This window comes from Marmota marmota, unplaced genomic scaffold, assembly GCF_001458135.2.
Source record: "Marmota marmota marmota unplaced genomic scaffold, marMar, whole genome shotgun sequence".
NCBI lineage: Eukaryota > Metazoa > Chordata > Mammalia > Rodentia > Sciuridae > Marmota > Marmota marmota.
This window is the reverse complement of record NW_026000053.1, coordinates 411,930-416,888: the sequence shown is the minus strand read 5'-3', so window position 1 is coordinate 416,888 and position 4,959 is coordinate 411,930. Positions and strand designations below refer to the sequence as shown.

The window sequence follows — 4,959 nt, the reverse complement described above, 5'->3', positions numbered from 1 at the left end:
CATTTCCTTTGCTGAAGTCATTCCTAGGAAAATCCAGGCAGAGTAAGGTGAGAAATAGCATTGAACTTATCCTCAGGATGCTCTAAATGGAGCAAGCTGCCACATTTCTATTTGTTAATTATCACTTCCCAGTTCAGAAACCTCAGTTTGCTGTGATTGATTTTCTGGGTCTCAAGTTTCTTTACAGGCTGATCATAACTTTTAAACTTTTAATCCTCATCATTTTCAGGATGCTTTTAACTCTGACCACAAGATTTGACTTATTGTCTCTCATGCGAAATCCTGCTTCCTTTCCTTTCATAATTGAATGGCCTGATTGCACTTACAAAAGTGCATGTATGCACACACATGAATTCTTGGTTGCCTAGGCATCTCAGTGCCTTTTCCTTATATTCATTCCTACTATCCCATTCAGTGGATCCTGGTTTGTTTTTTTTTTTTTTTATACTTAAAGAAGAATTTTTTATTTAGATTTTAGCATAGAATACTTTTTACTTTCTCTTAACATGTCTCCCTTGTGCCTTTTTTTATGTATATGTTTAGGTAGTATGTTCATATATTACATAATGCTAAAGATAAAAAGGGGAATACAGTGAAAATCATCCTTTTCTGCTTTGTCCTCAACTAAATTCTTCTGCCCAAGGGCAACCAATATTGACAGTTCAAGTCCCTTTCAAGAGCTAATTAATGTATGCACATTCAAGTCAATACTCATACTACCTATTGTTCTTTTCCCATGGTCATGTGCTACCTATACCATGTTATTCCTCACTGTTGGTACTTAATGATTCATTTTGGATATCCTTATTAGAACATAAAGGGCTTCCCTTGTTTAAAGATTGAATAATATTACATTGATGGATATAACAGGATTTACTTACCCTGTCATCTAAAGATAAATATTAGGGTTAAATTGTTATTGTTTAAAGCTTAAAGCTCTGTTAAATTTTCCTTTTGTCCTCTTCCAGCTATAGGGCAGGAATTGTATTCTCCAGCAAAATCCTATAACACTGTAGGTATTCAAGAGTATTGGTGGTATAGTACAGAGAATTGACAAACATTAATAAATAGAGCTTCCACATATCCAAGTATATTATATACAATGAGAATTTGAAATATCACAAAATTTTAGTATTTATTTCAGATTTTTATTTGTTGAATTTTCTGAAACACTTGGATAACATAGGTTGCTTATATTTAGTTTTATGGTAATTGGACCACATGGCTTTTAGCAATGTTTTCTTAGGCTTTTATAGAAAATCCAGAATTTTGACAACCTTATATTTAAAAATCAAGGATAAACACCTAAAACATTATATTATATATTACACTGTGCATATAAATATAATTAACCATTGGATTGACATTACTTATATACATTCAGAAAATTCAGCAAAGCATATCAATTACTTAGTTTACTGATTACTTGCTGAGGCTGGTCTTGAACTTGCAATCCTCCTGCCTCAGCCCCCTGAGTTACTAGGATTATGGATGCCACCACTCCTGGCTGAACTTTGAATTTTAACAAGTCACTATTTTATGTGATTGAAAGTATAGGCATGTTGGGGAAAATGTAGCTGGAAGAAAAAATATTTGTACAAATCTGTTCTTAAGTATGCAAAGAATTTTAGATACACTTGTATCCTATGATTTTCATTGTCTGTGATACAAAATAAACTACAAGGGTGCACTGTTTAACAGAAGTACAGTGTTGTAATCTTTTCCATTTTTTTCTTCCAAACTATACTAAAGCAGAAAGAAAATATTGGAAGTATTTATGTTATATTAGAAATAAAAATGTTTACTTTGTATGAGTAAAGTGACAGAAAATAGAGTAAGAGAGATAAATATCAGTAATGTCTGACAGTGATTTATAATTAGCAGTTTTATCCATTTTGAGCTTTGAGTTCATTTTAGTGTTCTTTTAAAGTAACTAATACTATGTTTCCCACAGTCAAGGCTTACCAATAAGTTAGTTCATCTGTATCTTGAAAAAATTGTCAAACACATCTCTTTTATATATATATATATATATATTGGCTGCCCGTATTTAATAATTTGCCTAATTCCTTTAAGACATTTCTCAATATTGGCAAATTAAGATATTTGGATTGTGTTTTTGGAACTTATACTGAAATTATTCACATTACAGGCTGTTGATTTTCTGAGCTGATTTTGACAACTGATTATGCAGTTTCCAAAAAGGATTCATAAAAGTTTAAAATTAGTAAGATAGTCTAAATTTTTCTTGGAATAGTTCTGTACCTAAAATTTTCCCCATTTAAGAATGTATTTTATAGAATATATATTTCACTGTCAATTTCATGTCATTAATTTTTTCTGTACTTTTTCTCTATTATTTCAGGCTTCATGTCATTTTCCCTATAAAGGTGAATATATTCCTATCTACAAAAATGTTCATTTGAAAAGAAAAACTTTCCAATTAGAATTTTTCTGGCAGTTTTTAATGGAACTTTTGGAGCATTTTGTGGTTCTAATGATTCAAAATGTCAATCCTGTGACAAAATATAAAATATTTGACTCATTCTGTTATTTATGCAAACCATATCCCATTCATTAGTATAGAAAATGTATACAGTTATATATAGTAAGACCAACATGTGTGAAACAGGAAGTCAGAAATGCAGTGACTTGACTTAAATTGAAAGTGACTTATAATTCTGGAACTAAAACTAAGTTCAGAAATCTAGTTTCTGCACTGTATGTGCAGAAACTAGATTTATTACATTAGAAGAAGAGGTAAAAGAGTTGAATTTGTGGATAATCTTGACTCAGAATTCATAGAACCTTTGGGAGAATTTTTCATTTGACATATTTGGTGTGTCTTTGCAGCTTACAGGTATGTGCATACAACACCCACCAGCTTTTCCACTGACCACTAACATGGTATGCCATTTTCTTGGGATATTGAGTTGTGACTGAAAACACAGTTGGAATAATCTCTAGTGGATATTTCAATTTGTGTCCTTTTGCATTCTGCCACAAACACTCAAATATTGAGCAATTGAGACTTTTGCCATCTAGTATTATGCAAGTGAAATTTAATACCTATAATATTCATTTTTAATAAGTAATTTAATTTTTTAAAATATGTGCTGTCTTCATCTTTTACTCACTTTTATATCAATGGCTTACAAGCAGAGTAGGTATATATTTGAGTAGGTATATATTTGTTTTCATTTTACTTAATTGATTTTAATCCTACTTTTCAACAGAGTAATTAAGGCTGTACTCTACTATATGTAAAGTTTGTATTTGTAATCTTTAAGAAATATACCATTTTTTAATCCAGATCATCGGGTAACATTTTATTTTCCCCTCCACTCTCCTCTTATCATATATAAAGTGGACCACACACATTATTCTACAATTGCCAGTGGTTACCATGGCGTTTGCAATTTGATACGTGGAATACAGCTGTCTGTACTTCCAAAAATATGACTGGTTTCAGTAGAGACATGCACTGGAACAATATATTTAATATTTCCCAGATATAAAGCATATTTTGTCATTGCGGTTTTCATAAGGTTCATTTCAAGGGTCACAATAACAAAAGCAATGGTGAATGCTTATATATTGACTATTAATATTACATATCAAGTTTAAAGAATATTACCCAGTTATTCTCCACAATAACCCTCTGTATCACTACCTTTTATTTTTCTGCCCAATTTACTTCTGACCGAAAAGTAAAAAACTATGCTCATTATAAATTTAAATTTTAAATAAAAATATTATACAAAGAAAAATGGGTTATGGGATTAATGTGGATTTCTCTTCCTTATCTATTAATATGCAAAAAAGTTGTTTCTCTCTAAAACTGCACAAGATATTCATAAAACCATATTGAAAACCATCAGTGTTAGGAGGCTTTCTTGACCAGTCCTTGTGGTTCAAAGTTTGCTTAGCCTGTCTGCCATGGGAGAGATTCACCTTTCAGTGGTAATTGGTTTGTGTTAACAGAGGCCAGGGCAGAGAGAAGTGGGCGTCTTTCCTAGAATGATGGTGATAAGCTTATAGAGGTGAGGCACTGTCTGGAATGAAGCCAGCTATACATCTTTGGTGCATTTTTTGGAATCAACTGAATTGGCCCCAGTTTGTTTACCTGTAGGTATTTCATATTCCCCTACCCTGTCCCTAGAAAGACTTCTGCTAAAATGATAACAGAATACTAGAGTTACCATCATTCCCTATCTTTAAGCTTGATCATGGGCTCTGTGCTCTTCTGGTTCATCCTGTCTTTTCCCCACAGGATATACTATTGAGAGAGGCCCTCATCTTTGGTCTTTAACAAAATGTTATAAGCAAAGGTTTCTCAATAACAAGAATTGGTTGTATGCTATCGCAGAAAATTGTAGGGCTTATGAAATGAAAATGCATGTTGCTTCAAGAGAAGTGTAAAAACATTTTCAGGTCATAACACAAGTTGTAAAATTTGTAATTTATTTATTCTTTGCATAGAGAAGGGCTGGAAAAAGAAGTATATTGTGGCAGAACAGGAATTGTCGTGGTTTGGAGCATGGTTACATTCTATTCTTGGGCCTATGATTTTTTTTTGTCCTTGTCATTTTCTTTTCCATCATCATCTTCATTGAACTTCTCTGTGGCTTGGTTTTCTCCTCTGTAGAATAAGGTTTTGTAACTGTGTTCATCAAAGTGTCTTCCAGTTCTAGTATTGTAAAATTATTTTAATCCTTTTATTGTCTTTTAAAATTGGACAAAAGGGCTTTGTTGTGGGAAGCTTTGATCAGTGGTAACGAGATGGTGATGCCTATTTCAACTCTGTGAAGATTTATGAAACCTAAACTACAGAAGCAACTTAAGACATTGAATAATGGACATCTTTCTCCCTGGACTCCTGAAGGACCACATGGGTATCACTAAAAAGTGCTCAAAGACTTAGTTTCATGAAGATGTGTTCAAGTTAATGAAGTTGCT

At 32.4% G+C, this 4,959-nt stretch overlaps 1 protein-coding gene across 8 annotated transcripts in view; it reads left to right on the top strand.

Moving 5' to 3' along the window:
• Positions 1 to 4,237: 4,237 nt before the first annotated feature.
• The window catches only part of LOC125619749 (endogenous retrovirus group K member 8 Gag polyprotein-like), a 9,384-nt gene continuing 8,662 nt past the window's right edge, over positions 4,238 to 4,959 (top strand). For 7 of the 8 annotated variants that reach the window (XR_007351326.1, XR_007351322.1, XR_007351324.1 and 4 more), the window contains exon 1: positions 4,238 to 4,249. The gene's annotated coding sequence lies outside the window, so the exon portion shown is untranslated. The remainder of the gene's footprint in view (positions 4,250 to 4,959) is intronic. The other variant, XM_048813437.1, reaches the window with a different exon arrangement.